A 17,943-nucleotide genomic window follows, 5' to 3' on the forward strand; every position below is an offset into this window, starting at 1 on the left:
AACTAAAAAATTTAATTGAAAAGAAATAAACAAAAAAATAAAAGGTATATGTTTACCATATATACTATATAGAAATGCTCTTTTGTTTGTGTCATTAAAAAATTTAAGAATTTATGTAATATTAGTTATATTTTTTAAAAGATGTTATATTTTTTATATTGTTGGTATCATTGAAAAAAAAACAAGTATAGTTTGTTACAATATGAAAATGCAAAATAATTATTATCTAAAACTATAATTTTAATCCAAATCAAATTAATTTTAATTAAAATTTTATAAAAACTATTGTTCGTAATTTATATGTATCATAGTGCATTAAGAAGAGCAGATAGACGGATAAGGAGTTTCGTCTAAACGCTAGTCACGATACAACAACAACAACCAAGCCTTATCCCACTAAGTGGAGTCGGCTACATGGATCAAATGACGCCATAGTGTTCTATCAAAAACCATATTTGGATCCAACTCATTGACCTCTAAATCTTTTCGAATGGTTTCTCTAATGGTTTTCTTAGGTCTTCCTCTACCTCTTTTAACCTGACTCTCCTCCATTTGATCTACTCTTCTTACAACGGCATCTACGGGTCTTCTCTCTACATGTCCAAACCATCTAAGCCTATTTATTATCGCTAGTCACGATAATAAATGAAAATCATAAAAAGATTTAAAAGTAAACTTTGCTTTCCCTCTTTACCAAAAAAAAAAAAAACGGAAAATTTGATATTAGGTTTCAATAATTTGTGGCCAAATACCTCTCATGGTACTTTAAGTTAGATTTTTATAATAAGTTGTCTTCATAAGCTTAACTCAGTGGGTAAAGACATTAAATAATATATGTATGAATTGGGATCCAAACTCTCGACATCCAACTTATTCATCTTAAAATGATGAATTTCTAACCACTTGTTACTTGACCTAATTTTTTTTTTTTTGGTTATGAAATGGTTTTTAAGTTTTTTTTTTTATACAAATTGGTCGTTTAAGTCTAAAATATTTACATTGTTACCCATTTTTTAGTCAACTTCGTTAAAAAGACTTATGAATCATTTAACAAAGAGTTGACAAGTCCAAAAGTGCCATGATATCAAATTGATTACTTACGCATATTTTCTTCTTTTTTGTAAGGCCAATTTTATAGATAAGTATTTATCAACAATATTATTAATCATGGCCAAATTTACAGATAAATATTTCATCAGCAATGTTACTAATCAAGTAATTTATCAATTTTATTTGATATCAAGACTGAATAATATACTTATGAACTCTAATTTTGAGGGTAATGGATTTGAACATACCGATTTAACATTAAACAACCACATAAATATTTTTTAACCGAATTTATAGAAAGTAAGATCATGATACAAAAATATTTTCTGACTTTTATTCCATGACTTGAATGATCAATTTTGTTAAAAAAAAATCAAGTAATTAAATTGTTATAAACATCTAATTTAAATAATGAAAGATGATATTTGACATTAATTATCTATATTCATCTAGAAGGAAGGCTTCTTTTATCCGACAGAAGGAATAGAGTGTACAGCCGAATAAGGACAAAGAAAACTATTTAATTTCGTCAAAATGAAGAGCAAGTTTTTTTTTTTTTTTTTTTTTTTATCTTAGATGAAGTGGTAATCTACTGAAATTAAACTCACACACAATTGTGAGGTCCCAGGTTCGAACTTGGATCACAACGTCCGACCTTACACTTTCGACGTTTGTCAGTTGAGTTAGGACTTCTCGACAAGATTTTGATTTCTATAAGCGAGGAGAAGAAAAATTGCACATTTCCACTTGGTGTGATTCTTCCCTTTTACCCACCTACGTGACATTCTTGTTTTTGTCACGTTTTTTTTTACGAGTTATGGCTTTTCGCTTCTTTTTTTTTTTTTCAAGAGGCAAAAGAAAAAATATATTAATTGAACTACATCTCAAAGCACTGGATATGCAAAGAAGATGCAAAAAGTACAAAACAAGAAACTGAGGAAAAATCCTCCCGACAACACCTCCAACAACAGCAAAAAGATCCAGAAAACACCTAGCTAGATACAAAAGCCATCAACTACATGGATAAAGGAAAACCACTAAATAAGAACCAGCAGGCCACCACCAAAGCTAAATGTTCTGGACCGGTCAAAATAGCGAAATATCCATCCAGTTCCCCGTGCTTTTGCAAAACCACCAAAGTTGGAAACTTATGACGGTACATTGGATCCAGACCTGAACACTATTCTTGATTACCACCAGGCGAGGGGTGCGATCAAGTGCAAACTATTTGTTATTGTTAGCTGGTATTTTCACCAGCCTCATTTAATGTGGTCAACATTAGTTGACTTTTACTCTTGCAGGAATCGAAGTCCTTTTCCAATCAGAGGAGTTTCGACAAGATGTTGGACTTAGCGCAAAAAGTCTCAAAGCTTGGAAGTTCGACAAGATATGGAGCAAGAGGCGAACCCGTCGAAGTCAAGCAACTACCTTTGAAGCGGGAAGATTCAATTTCAAAAGAGAAGTGGTTTCCTCTAGGGAGAACGTGGGAGACAAGCAGTTGTCTACATGGAAGAAGTGCTGATCGTGGAGTTAGACTTTTTCCAGTTATTTTGCTATGTATAAATAGTAGTTTTCCATAGGGAAAACAGGTCGCAAATCGCCTATACAGAATTCTAAAACACTTGAAGTACCGACGCAAGAGAAAAGAGTCATAAAAATGTATGTAAAGGATTTGTCGAACCATCTTTATTTTTAATGCACTTGCATTTGTAATTTTTCTTTTCTTTAAGTTTCTGCAATTTAAACTTAATGTATTAAAACCTGTCGAAAGACGCCACACAGTCTCATCCCATTCGTTAAGCAACCTACGAACTCGATGAACGCATAACAACAAAATGCATAACATGTCCTAGGATCTCTGGTTTAATCCTTCTTGTTTTAATCAAAACCAGTCTGAAATTCTAGCGCACTTGTTTTAATATGTTCTGTCAGATGTTTTAACGTTTGCAATGTTCCGTTTAATGTTCCAACATCGTGTAATAAACAGAAATAAAAACAAGAAAATAAATGACAGGAAAGTAAAGAACACAATGAGTTTGTTGACCCAGTTCGGTGACAAACACACCTACTCTGGGGGCTACCAAGCCAGGAAGGAAATCCACTAGTGTAGTCCTTATTCAAAAGCTCTCAGCAAACTTCTCGTTTACATTTTATGACCCAGGACCTACCCGTATAGACTTCAACCTAGGAACTCCGAGATCTGAGATCCCATCTCACTATCCTAATGGTCAATCACAGCCCATGTGACCTATCAGACCTAAACCAAACACAAAGATGAAGTTACCTTCAAGCACAAACAACTAACACCTTATTTCACAACTTCGGAGTACACAAGAGTATCAAACTCACACAAATAGTCCTAAACAAGTATCACATACGATACAAGAAAGGCACACAATAAAGATTCTAAACTTGCATCAAAATGATACAAGAGCAGAATACATGTAGACTCAAAACCCTAAAAATCTAAACTTTTTAGTATGACTGCTTGAATGAGCAATTAGGTCTTGAAGTCTTGTTTATATGCTGAAGCAGCTTGGGCCAAATACTTAGTTGGGCTTCAGAACAAAGCAGATCGGTTCAGCTAATCTGCAAAACAGAAATCAGAAATAGATATGGAAAGTCTTAAAATGTCGGAACATTTCTAGGATCGTTCCAACCAATAATAAATATTTCCTAAAATATAAAATCTACTTTAGAAATATTCCACAGCTGATTCTGTATAGAGATGTGCGTTGCTTGGACAATAAGTTAAGGAAATATTGTTTCCTTAAACAATAAAGGGCGTGCGTACAAATAGGCATGGACTCAAGCACACTGAACCGTGCCAAGATGTTGGAACATTGTATCCAACATCTTACAGAGATGCCTAAACACATGTTGGAACATTGGTTCCAACTTACATAAACAAGGATAATTGTTTTAGCAACAATGCAGCCAACACAAATACCCAACACAGACGGTATTTGTTTACCAAAAACACCGGTAAACAAATTACCACGCCCAGTAGGACCCTGTTTGTGCATCTTTTTACAAAAGAAAAAAAAACTGTTTTCAAAATCTTGGAAAGTAACTTCCATTGTATTTTTAAAAACCTTGGAAAGAAGTTTCCATTGTAGTCTTTTTCAAAACCTTGGAAAGAAATTTTCATTGTAGTTTTCAAAAACCTTTTTCAAAACCTTTGGGAGAAATCCAATTGTGCATTTTTTAAAACAAGAAACCCTTGAAGGAGAATGCCATAATCTTCAAAAAAAATTCAAAACTTTTTCTAAGAAAAACTTGTTTTTTTTAAAAAAAAAAAAAAAACTTTCTTGTGGAAACGGTCTTTTTGAAGATTAACAACTATTTTAAATAAAACTTTTCCTAAGGAAAATCCGCATCTTTGTGCTTGCATTTACGAAGTGGTAAAGCTTTGAATAAAATGACTAAATCTGCCAATACTGGTGCGTCTATGTCATTGCAATCCTCTTTATAAGCACAAATCACACAAACATCCACCCATGCAGTGGGTGCAAGTTTACCAACGGCCTTGGGGGCAACCATGGCCATGCCGGTCTCGACGGAAATGGGAGTAACCACTCCCACAACCGCTCTGATTGTAACCGCCGAAATGACACAACCAGAAATGGGGATCTTCGTGCCACCATTTACTGCTGGTGTACCCGTGTCTACAAGTGTCCCTACTTCTACTGACCCTCAAGTGAGGACTATATTTGATGATAAGGTCATAAATACGCAGAACTTTTCTAAGGATTAACTATATGGTATGTCAACTTCAATGATGGCAAATTTGCATAATATTCCTGCATTTACAGAACATGCAAATCCATTTACACCGTTTAATACACATAGCTCTTCAAGTTCTATCATTTTTTGAAGAAGCGCCTACCAGCCTTAACTACAGAGTCTATGATGTTGTTTAGGCAACAAATGGATGAGAGCTATCATGAGATTGTTAATTTGTTGACATAACAAATTGGTACGATGTTTAACCCTTTGATTCAAACTACGAATCAGGGTTACCAAGCATTAGCCACTCAAATGGGGAGAATATCAAATTTCTTCACCTCTCCACAAACTATCTATCAATAGATCCCTCATATCCAAACTATCCCTCAAGCCCAAATTACTTGACCTGTGCAAATTGTCGAACCCATGGTTAAAAGAAAACAACTTGTGCCTCGACACCAACCAGTCGAACCAATGGTACAAGCACAACTAGAGGTAATTTTGGTAGATAGAAATCATGATGCAGACGAAGTTGTTAGAAATGTCCAACAAAATTTTGTATCTCCTTTGTCAGAATATGTTCTACAAACTGAACTTCCTAGGGGTTATAAGATTCCTAAGTTCACAACTTTTGCTGGTGATACCAATGAATCTACTGTCAAACACATAACACATTATTTAATGGAAGCAAGAGATATTGCAAATAATGAGAATGTGAGATTAAAGTTTTTTCGAAATTCTCTAACAAAGAATGCCTTTACGTGTTTACCACGCTTGCACCGAATTCCATTCAACATTGGACTCAATTAGAGAGGCTATTTCATGAACAATTTTGCATGGTCCAATCTAGAATAAGTCTAAAGGAGTTAGCGAGTGTGCGAAGACAATCGGCAGAATCTGTTGAAGATTATTTGAATAGATTCAGATTGTTAAAGGCAGGATGTTTTACTCAAGTGCCTGAACTTGAGTTAGTCAAAATGACCGTGGGTGGCATGAATTATTCCATTAGGAAGAAATTAGACACTCAATACTTGAGAGATATGGCCCAACTGGCCGACAGAGTTCGACAAATCGAAAGACGAAAGGCTGAGAAAGATAGAACTCATAAGTTCAGAAGAGAAAAGGTTGCTTATGTATATACAAATGAAAGTGACCAAGATTTTGACATACCCCTTGAGGGTGTCGAAGATGGCAAAATAAACTTTGCTGAATTAAAACCAGGGCCTCCTTATACATGCAAAGTATTGAGGCCATCCGATGTGTTGGATATTTGTATGTTGGCTTCATTTTTGCCTAAAACAAATATTCAAGTGTGATGTTGGATACGATGTTCCAACATCTTGGCAAGGTTCAGTGTGACCTGTTCATGTGCCTTGATTTACGCACGCGTTATTTTATTTAAGGAATTCACGCCTTTATTCTTGTTGGTCAAGCTGCGTGCTTTTTGGTACAGAATCAGTGGTTTGTTATTTCCTAAAGTTGTGACAACAATTTAGGAAACTTTGGATGTGTTTGGATTGTTCCTAATAATGTGCCTACATAATAGAAGTTTCCTTTTCTGGTTCTATTGTTCGTGATATGGATCACCGGATTGTTCTGAAGCCCAACAAGTTACTGACCCGTTATTGCTTCAGTATAAATACAAGACTATAAGACCTAATTCATGGAACCGAAGCCGTCATTCTAAAAAGTCTAGTTTTAGGGTTTTGAGTCTTTTGTGTGTCTACTCTTGTATCGTGTTGATGCAAGTTTAGTACTGTTTTATTGTGAGCCTTTCTTGTATCTTCTTGATACATGCTAAGGACTGTTTATTGAGTTGTAAACTCGTTGTGCAACACCAAAGCTTTTAAGTAAGGTCGTAGTTGTTTTGTTTTGAAGGTAACTTCATCTTTTTGATTGAGTCTGTAATCTGAGAATCACAGGGGCTGTGATTGACTGTAAGGAGTGAGATGGGATCTCAGATTTAGGAGTTCCTAGGTTGAAGTCAATACGGGTAGGTCCTAGGTCTTTAGTGTAAACGAGGAGTTTGCTAAGAGCTAGAGAATAAGGACTACACTAGTGGATTTCCTCCTGGCTTGGTAGCCCCCAGAGTAGGCGACGTTGCACCGAACTGGGTCAACAATTCTCTTGTGCCTTTTATTTTCATGTCTTTTATTTTTGTTGTTTTATTTATGTACACTGCTAGCACGGTGTTATAAACATCTCATTCAACATCCGTAATCTGTGTTTGGTGTTGGAACATCTCGTAGAACATTCTGTTGCTAGCCAGCCAGAATTTCAATTGGTACCAGAGCAGGCACCCTGCTTGTTTTAGGGTGAGATCCAGAGCAGATACTTTCTGGCATTATGGACAAGGCAGGAGGATTTGTTAACAGACCACCTTTATTGGATGGCTCCAACTATGATTATTGGAAGTCACGCATGAGTGCTTTTCTCAAATCCATTGATAGCAGGACATGGAAGGCTGTGCTGAAAGGTTGGGAGCATCCTGTTGTTCTTGATAAAGATGGCAACAAGACAGATGTTCTGAAATTAGAAGAAGAATGGACTACAGCTGAAGATGAATCATCGCTTGCAAACTCTAGAGCCTTGAATTCCATTTTCAATGGAGTGGACAAGAACATGTTCAGAATGATCAAGCAATGCACTGTGGCTAAGGATGCTTGGGAAATTCTCAAAACTGCTCATGAAGGTACATCTAAAGTAAAAAGTTTAAGACTTCAACTTCTTACCACAAAATTTGAAAATTTGAAGATGATGGAGGATGAGAACATACATGATTATTACTTGAACATTCTTGATATTGCTAATTCTTTTGACTCACTTGGAGATAAGATTTCTGATGAAAAACTTGTTAGAAAAATTCTCAGATCTCTACCTAAGAGATTTGATATGAAGCTGATTGTGATTGAAGAAGCACAAGACATCTACAATATGAAGGTTAATGAGCTAATAGGGTCACTTCAAGCCTTTGAATTAGCTAATGGATATAAAAAGAAAAACATAGCTTTCGTTTCTGACACCGATGAGGAAGATGTTCAATGTGATATGGAGATTGATGAAAGTATTTTAGATGCATTTGTGCATCTTGGTAGAGAATTCAATAAAGTTTGGAGATGTTTGACAAAAAGTCGAGACCAAATGTTCAGAACATCTTATTCGACATCAACAGAAACAGTGAGTCTCAAAGAAGGGATAGAAAGAATGATGAATATTCCAATCGTGTAGCAGCTTTGACAGGAAGATGTAAGTCTGGTAAAGATGTCCTAGAAAGAGATGATGGAAGTGAATCTACTAAGCAGGTGACTGCCATGACTGGTAGAGTTTTTTATGACACTGAATCATGTGATGAAGAGTCAGCTTATGATGAGTTAGCTGCTTCCTATAAAGGTTTATATGCTAGAAGTGCTGAGGTATCCCAGATGCTAGTAGAACAGAAGAAGATAAATAGTCAACTGCTAGCTGAAAGAAGTAATCATCTGGCAAAAATCTCTGAACTCAATGATGAGGTAACACTTCTGAACTCACATCTTTAACATGTTAAGAAACAAGTAAGGATGATGACAACTGGTATTGGTGTTCTGGATAAAATTTTAGAAGGTCAAGTTAAAGGAAAACCAAATGGAATAGGTTTTGATTATGAACCTCTAAACCAGAAACAACAGAACATGAATTTTGCCTATGCCTTAGAAGACCATGGGTTGATAAGAAAGCAAAAGCAGGACAAAGATATCAAATTTGTAGGTGCTGTAGGAACTGATGTTGCTTCTACTAGCAAGCCAATGTTGAAGCATCCTGAAGAACATCAGAATTCTAAAAACAAAAAGAAATCACCATGGGTATGTCACCACTGTGGTAGAAAGGGTGACATAAGGCCTTACTGTTATAAACTGTATGGATACCCTTAACCTCATGTTCAACCAAAGGTCAGTGGTAAGATTGCTCAAGCTAGGAAAGAATGGAGACCCAAAACTCCAAATGTAAGTTCTTCTGTGACTTCCTCTGCGTCAATTAGTGTTCCACCTGTTTTGACTAAGTCTGGCAACTTAGGTAAGTCTAGTTTAAATGTTGCTAATGCTGATAATACTATTGAGAAATGTGTGTTTGTGTCTGCTTGTAAAACTGCTATTGCACCGGATGTTGCATCGGATGTTACAACATCTCTGGTTCAACCTGATCAAATAAAGTGTGTGGCTGAGTCAGCATCTGATAATGAAAGATCTCAAAGTAAGAATATTTTTGATCATGGGGATAGTAATACTGTGACTGTTGGTGATGAGAAGGATGGATCAGAAAATGGTGATCAAAGTGTGTTGAGTTTTCTGATTAGCTTGTCAGAATTTATGGCTACAAAGGGGGAGTAGATGCTTACTTATGTTCTTCTGTAAATGCCTGTGAAGTTTTTTTTTCACTGGAAGCAGGTGATTGTATGTGTTTGCTTCTGCATCATATTGTCTATTGTTGTTGTTGTGCCTGCTAATGTTGAAACATCTAGATGACATTTTCCTGCATGAAGAAGTGTAATGATATGTTTTGTGAGACGTGTTATCTGTTTTCTCTTATGTGCACGTCTTTGAATTGTGGGGTATACATGGCAATGATCTACTCTTGAAGTCTACTACGTTCTGTTTGGCATATTTTGTGGCTAAAAAGGGGGAGAAAAATGTATTTCGGTTGTACATGTTCTCTGTTGTTGCTATAAGAAAATTGGAACATGTCTCTGTGTGGCCTTGATAGGTCTGATAGCTTAGGTATGCTAGTTGGTGAATATTCCCTGAGGTTTTGGTTGAATCTGTCCTGAAGTTTTCTTATTCTATGTGGTAAGAGTTTTGGTTTTTCAAGATTCTTTTTGTGCATGTGTTCAGGGGGAGTAATGGAATATTCGTGTTAGTAATTACTCTATGGTTGCATCTTTGAGGGGGAGTAATTCTATGTGTACCTGAATGTTCCTATGGATGACGGAACATCCTGTTTGAGCTACTGAATACTGTCTGAGAAGTTTACTTTTTATGATTATCTGAGTAGCATGTTGTGACAGTTGACTGTCTAGGATGTAATAGGAATTTATTTTTCCTTATATGTCCGCTGCTGCAAGGCTTTGATTGTTCAAGTATGGTACCTATTTCTCTTATCTACTGTTGCATATGATGATTTGAAAAATTGCAAAAGTAGGTTCAGAGATCTGTAATATACTTCTTCTATGTCCTGAAGATTATGTGTGATGACTGAAGAACTGTATTTTGGTATCTATTGATAATCTGAGTTTGTGAACCTTTCTTCAAGGTAGATTTTGTTTTTGAAGATTGAAGGAAAGGTTGCGTGTGTTATCTCTCTGATTTAATTGGATTGACCTTAATTTGTTTTAGCCAAAAATTTGCCAAAGGGGGAGATTGTTGGATATTTGTATGTTGGCTTCATTTTTGCCCAAAACAAATATTCAAGTGTGATGTTGGATATGATGTTCCAACATCCTGGCAAGGTTCAGTGTGACCTGTTCATGTACCTTGATTTACGCACGCGTTATTTTATTTAAGGAATCCACGCCTTTATTCTTGTTGGTCAAGCTGCGTGCTTTTTGGTACAGAATCAGTGGTTTGTTATTTCCTAAAGTTGTGACAACAATTTAGGAAACTTTGGATGTGTTTGGATTGTTCCTAATAATGTGCCTACATAATAGGAGTTTCCTTTTCTGGTTCTGTTGTTCGTGATATGGATCACCGGATTGTTCTGAAGCCCAACAAGTTACTGACCCGTTATTGCTTCAGTATAAATACAAGACTACAAGACCTAATTCATGGAACCAAAGCCGTCATTCTAAAAAGTCTAGTTTTACGGTTTTGAGTCTTTTGTGTGTCTACTCTTGTATCATGTTGATGCAAGTTTAGTACTGTTTTATTGTGAGCCTTTCTTGTATCTTTTTGATACATGCTAAGGACTGTTTATTGAGTTGTAAACTCGTTGTGCTACACCAAAGCTTTTAAGCAAGGTCGTAGTTGTTTTGTTTTGAAGGTAACTTCATCTTTTTGATTGAGTCTGTAATCTGAGAATCACAGGGGCTGTGATTGACTGTAAGGAGTGAGATGGGATCTCAGATCTAGGAGTTCCTAGGTTGAAGTCAATACGGGTAGGTCCTAGGTCTTTAGTGTAAACGAGGAGTTTGCTGAGAGCTAGAGAATAAGGACTACACTAGTGGATTTCCTCCTGGCTTGGTAGCCCCCAGAGTAGGTGACGTTGCACCGAACTGGGTCAACAATTCTCTTGTGCCTTTTATTTTTCTGTCTTTTATTTTGTTGTTTTATTTATGTCCACTGCTAGCACGATGTTCTAAACATCTCATTCAACATCCGTAATCTGTGTTTGGTGTTGGAACATCTCGTAGAACATTCTGTTGCTAGCCAGCCAGAATTTCAATTGGTACCAGAGTAGGCACCCTGCTTGTTTTAGGGTGAGATCCAGAGCAGATACTTTATGGCATTATGGACAAGGCAGGAGGATTTGTTAACAGACCACCTTTATTGGATGGCTCCAACTATGATTATTGGAAGTCACATATGAGTGCGTTTCTCAAATCCATTGATAGCAAGACATGGAAGGCTGTGCTGAAAGGTTGGGAGCATCCTGTTGTTGTTGATAAAGATGGCAATAAGACAGCTGTTCTGAAATCAGAAGAAGAATGGACTACAGTTGAAGATGAATCATCGCTTGCAAACTCTAGAGCCTTGAATGCCATTTTCAATGGAGTGGACAAGAACATGTTCAGAATGATCAAGCAATGCACTGTGGCTAAGGATGCTTGGGAAATTCTCAAAACTGCTCATGAAGGTACATCTAAAGTAAAAAGTTTAAGACTTCAACTTCTTACCACAAAATTTGAAAATCTGAAGATGATGGAGGATGAGAACATACATGATTATTACTTGAACATTCTTGATATTGCTAATTCTTTTGACTCACTTGGAGATAAGATTTCTGATGAAAAACTTGTTAGAAAAATTCTCAGATCTCTACCTAAGAGACTTGATATGAAGGTGATTGCGATTGAAGAAGCACAAGACATCTCCAGTATGAAGGTTGATGAGCTAATAGGGTCACTTCAAGCCTTTGAATTAGCTAATGGATATAAGAAGAAAAACATAGCTTTCGTTTCTGACACCGATGAGGAAGATGTTCAATGTGATATGGAGATTGATGAAAGTATTTTAGATGCATTTGTGCATCTTGGTAGAGAATTCAACAAAGTGTTGGAGATGTTTGACAAAAAGTCGAGACCAAATATCCTGAACATCTTATTCGACATAAACAGAAACAGTGAGTCTCAAAGAAGGGATAGAAACAATGATGAATATTTCAATCGTGTAGCAGCTTTGACAGGAAGATGTAAGTCTGGTAAAGATGTCCTAGAAAGAGATGATGGAAGTGAATCTACTAAGCAGGTGACTGCCATGACTGGTAGAGTTTTTTCTGACACTGAATCATGTGATGAAGAGTCAGCTTATGATGAGTTAGCTGCTTCCTATAAAGGTTTATATGCTAGAAGTGCTGAGGTATCCCGGATGCTAGTAGAACAGAAGAAGATAAATAGTCAACTGCTAGCTGAAAGAAGTAATCATCTGGCAAAAATCTCTGAACTCAATGATGAGGTAACACTTCTGAACTCACATCTTTAACATGTTAAGAAACAAGTAAGGATGATGACAACTGGTATTGGTGTTCTGGATAAAATTTTAGAAGGTCAAGTTAAAGGAAAACTAAATGGAATAGGTTTTGATTATGAACCTCTAAACCAGAAACAACAGAACATGAATTTTGCCTATGCCTTAGAAGACCATGGGTTGATAAGAAAGCAAAAGCAGGATAAAGATATCAAATTTGTAGGTGTTGTAGGAACTGATGTTGCTTCTACTAGCAAGCCAATGTTGAAGCGTCCTGAAGAACATCAGAATTCTAAAAACAAAAAGAAATCACCATGGGTATGTCACCATAGTGGTAGAAAGGGTCACATAAGGCCTTACTGTTATAAACTGTATGGATACCCTCAACCTCATGTTCAACCAAAGGTCAGTGGTAAGATTACTCAAGCTAGGAAAGAATGGAGACCTAAAACTCCAAATGTAAGTTCTTCTGTGACTTCCTCTGCGTCAATTAGTGTTCCACCTGTTTTGACTAAGTCTGGCAACTTAGGTAAGTCTAGTTTGAATGTTGCTGATGCTGATAATACTATTGAGAAATGTGTGTTTGTGTCTGCTTGTAAAACTGCTATTGCACCGGATGTTGCATCGGATGTTACAACATCTCTGGTTCAACCTGATCAAATAAAGTTTGTGGCTGAGTCAGCATCTGTTAATGAAAGATCTCAAAGTAAGAATATTTCTGATCATGGGGATAGTAATATTGTGACTGTTGGTGATGAGAAGGATGGATCAGAAAGTGGTGATCAAAGTGTGTGGAGTTTTCTGATTAGCTTGTCAGAATTTATGGCTACAAAGGGGGAGTAGATGCTTACTTATGTTCTTCTGTAAATGCCTGTGAAGTTTTTTTTCACTGGAAGCAGGTGATTGTATGTGTTTGCTTCTGCATCATATGTTCTGTTGTTGCTGTTGTGCCTGATAATGTTGAAACATCTAGATGACATTTTCCTGCATGAAGAAGTGTAATGATATGTTTTGTGAGACGTGTTATCTATTTTCTCTTATGCGCACGTCTTTGATTTGTGGGGTATACATGGCAATGATCTACTCTTGAAGTCTACTACTTTCTGTTTGGCATATTTTATGGCTAAAAAGGGGGAGAAAAATGTATTTCGGTTGTACATGTTCTCTGCTGTTGCTATAAGAAAATTGGAACATGTCTCTGTGTGGCCTTGATAGGTCTGATAGCTTGGGTATGCTAGTTGGTGAATATTCCCTGAGGTTTTGGTTGAATCTTTCCTGAAGTTTTCTTACTCTATGTGGTAAGAGTTTTGGTTTTTCAAGATTCTTTTTGTGCATGTGTTCAGGGGGAGTAATGGAATATTCGTGTTAGTAATTACTCTATGGTTGCATCTTTGAGGGGGAGTAATTCTCTGTGTACCTGAATGTTCCTATGGATGACGGAACATCCTGTTTGAGCTACTGAATACTGTCTGATAAGTTTACTTTTTATGATTATCTGAGTAGCGTGTTGTGACAGTTGACTGTCTAGGATGTAATAGGAATTTATTTTTCCTTATATGTCTGCTGCTGCAAGGCTTTGATTGTTCAAGTATGGTACCTATTTCTCTTATCTACTGTTGCATATGATGATTTGAAAAATTGCAAAAGTAGGTTCAGAGATCTGTAATATACTTCTTCTATGTCCTGAAGATTATATGTGATGACTGACGGACTGTATTTTGGTATCTATTGATAATCTGAGTTTGTGAACCTTTCTTCAAGGTAGATTTTGTTTTTGAAGATTGAAGGAAAGGTTGCGTGTGTTATCTCTCTGATTTAATTGGATTGGCGTTAATTTGTTTTAGCCAAAAATTTGCCAAAAGGGGGAGATTGTTGGATATTTGTATGTTGGCTTCATTTTTTCCTAAAACAAATATTCAAGTGTGATGTTGGATACGATGTTCCAACATCCTGGCAAGGTTCAGTGTGACCTGTTCCTGTGCCTTGATTTACGCACGCGTTATTTTATTTAAGGAATCCACGCCTTTATTCTTGTTAGTCAAGCTGCGTGCTTTTTGGTACAGAATCAGTGGTTTGTTATTTCCTAAAGTTGTGACAACAATTTAGGAAACTTTGGATGTGTTTGGATTGTTCCTAATAATGTGCCTACATAATAGGAGTTTCCTTTTTTGGTTCTGTTGTTCGTGATATGGATCACCGGATTGTTCTGAAGCCCGACAAGTTACTGACTCGTTATTGCTTCAGTATAAATACAAGACTACAAGACCTAATTCATGGAACCGAAGCCGTCATTCTAAAAAGTCTAGTTTTAGGGTTTTGAGTCTTTTGTGTGTCTACTCTTGTATCGTGTTGATGCAAGTTTAGTACTGTTTTATTGTGAGCCTTTCTTGTATCTTCTTGATACATGCTAAGGACTGTTTATTGAGTTGTAAACTCGTTGTGCTACACCAAAGCTTTTAAGCAAGGTCGTAGTTGTTTTGTTTTGAAGGTAACTTCATCTTTTTGATTGAGTCTGTAATCTGAGAATCACAGGGGCTGTGATTGACTGTAAGGAGTGAGATGGGATCTCAGATCTAGGAGTTCCTAGGTTGAAGTCAATACGGGTAGGTCCTAGGTCTTTAGTGTAAACGAGGAGTTTGCTGAGAGCTAGAGAATAAGGACTACACTAGTGGATTTCCTCCTGGCTTGGTAGCCCCCAGAGTAGGTGACGTTGTTCTAAACATCTCATTCAACATCCGTAATCTGTGTTTGGTGTTGGAACATCTCGTAGAACATTCTGTTGCTAGCCAGCCAGAATTTCATGATGGGAAAAATTCTGTCGAGACACAAAATGATAGATACACTCCCAAAACTTACACGTTCAATGCAACCAAATGCGATGAGATTTTTGATTTCTTAGTTGCTGATGGTCAAGTGGCGGTATCTAACGGTTTAAAATCCCGCCATTAGAACTACGTAAATAGAGAGGGTATTGTAAATATCATGATTTTTTGGGTCACAAGACTTCACATTGTGCACTTTTCAGGGACTTAGTGCAAAGAGGTTTAAACGAAGGTAGGCTGAGGTTTGGAGACAAAGCAAAGCCCCATATTTAAATAGATGGTGATCCATTAAAGGACGTTGATGCAATGTACACATAAGTTGCAAGTTGCAACGTAGTGGAAGCCATTGCAGATGTTGTTGAAAAGTTGTCTCTCGAAGCAAAAGATGATGCTGCTGAATGTCAGATGGTAGAAGTTTTTGGAAATCCCAAGGATGCTGACGGAAAACTCCAGTTCGATGAGAAGGAAAAAGCAGCCTATCCCATGGCTGAAGAGGAGCTGATTGATTTCCTCAATCGTTGTAGATTGAACAACTCTGAGGTAATGGTGTGCCCTAGATGTTGTTCAGTATTCGATAAAGAGGTTACCAAAAGTCTTGAAAATGTTGTTCCTGAATCTAAGAAGAGATGAAAATGGTTTGATGATCATAGACCAAAGTTCTCTTTTACTAAGAGTTACTCCCTCCGGTCAGTATTATAAGCAAAAATCAACTTGTTAGGTTCATTCATTAAATGATGTATTTGATCTATATTATTGATCAAATACATCATTTAATGAATGAACTTAAAAAATTAATTTTTGCTTATAATGGTGACCTGAGAGAGTATATCCCTTTCATCATTAACTCTTCGACCACCAATTATGTTAGTAAGAATGGTCAAGAGAAACCTTATGTGCCCCATGCTAAGGCACCTATACAAAAATGGGTTCAGCTGACACATAAGAATGTTCAGTACAGAAGGAGTAATGTGGTGAAAGGCGATACTAGTAATTGTCATTATAAGCGTCACCACTAATACTGAAAATCCAGACGATTCAAAGAAATATGCTTATCGAAATAATTACAAAGGTAAAAATCATATGACTCGAACTCAATGGAGGAGGTATCAAAGGTCCAAAAAGGGTATTGCTGCAAGAACTAATGATATAGTTGTTGACGCTAAAGAAAAACTGGTCGAGACGGTTATAAGACCAGTAAAAGAAAGATTGTATTTTCCTCCTATTTAAGGAAATGCTGCTGGAGACGATGAGATAGATTCAGACTTTATGGATTTAGAATCAGATTGCGACGTAGTGTGCAGCATCGAGAATACGCCTTAGAGGCTAAGTCAATTCAAAATGGTTATAGGGACCATTAGGGAAGATGTTGTCGAAGCAGATGGTGATAACCAAAGAAATGGTGGTCATAACAACCAAAAGATCTGACGGCATCTGTACAAAATTCAACGTAAGTTGTTCCAAAGGTCACATGAACGTATGAAGATTAAAGATTGAGTTGGCTCTTAGCGAAAACCATTTGGCAGGATAGTTAATGCCAAAACTCATGGGGGCAAAAGACAGTTGTTCTAAGTTTTTCAGTTTAAGTGTCTCCTGTAACGCCCTATTTCTATTAAAGCGATAAAACACGCGAATAAAGCATATATTCAAGAAATAGACGCTACGTCTCAGCAAAATTCAAACAACATGCATGTATAAAATATCTCAACAGTCGCAGCGGATACAAATCATACATCTCCAAAATATACATGCCATGGTATCAAAATATATCAACTTATAATTCCTCCAAAATCCCGACAAGTGGGTAAATCTCAAAAATAAAATCCAACAACAGCATAAAGACACCGACAACCTAATCAGAGCCTAAACCTACGACTCCAAAACGATAACGGAGATTAGCTCCCGCTATCCAAGCATTCACCAAAAGCGAACTACTCCTGCATAGCGTCTACCCATCCATACAGACAGGTAGGCGGTCAAAACCACTGGAGGTTAGCTTTACATCAATCATAATCAACATAAAAAAACACAGGCATTCAAGGATTCATGCATAACATATATACATACCCATCCCTCCTAGAATTCTAACATCATATGATTATTATCCCCCATTCCATACACATCAAGCTATCACAATAATAACATAGCATAGCAAGCATATTGAATCTCTAATCAAGTCATCGACATAAGCTCATCATTCATCAACATCAATCAATGAAAGGATAACTCACCTTATTCCTCATTTAGCATACTTAACTCAACAAGTACAATTCATCATTTCAAAGTTATAAGCAAGCAATCATTATCAAGGAAATTACCACATCCTATGTATATACATATACAATTCTCACCTCATCATTATTATCACAATAGTTATCATCAAATATATTCACCAAGTGTATAAGCACAAGCAAGTAAGACAGGCAATTAGAACATAGTTCAATTATTCACAACCATCACCAAAATCCACCAATGTACATATACACCAATCCACACAATCACAACATTCACCAAATTTCACCAATGCACAATTTCATCAAGTCACATATTCAATTATGACACAACTCATCAACCATTCAAATGCATGCAATGTTCTAGACTCTTCTAGATGCATGCGGTACCGTCACCAACAACAAAGGTCGTCACCTCAAGATGCCAACAGAACATCTTATGTAAGAGTACACCTCCTCTTA

The 17,943-nt window shown here is 36.6% G+C and overlaps 1 pseudogene; it reads left to right on the top strand.

The window, feature by feature from the left end:
* The first annotated feature begins 4,980 nt into the window (after positions 1 to 4,980).
* Positions 4,981 to 15,883, top strand: LOC146929075 (uncharacterized; annotated as a pseudogene).
* Positions 15,884 to 17,943: the final 2,060 nt, after the last annotated feature.

Source organism: Medicago sativa, chromosome 4 (assembly GCF_051527215.1).
Source record: "Medicago sativa cultivar Bolivia chromosome 4, Bolivia_mono, whole genome shotgun sequence".
NCBI lineage: Eukaryota > Viridiplantae > Streptophyta > Magnoliopsida > Fabales > Fabaceae > Medicago > Medicago sativa.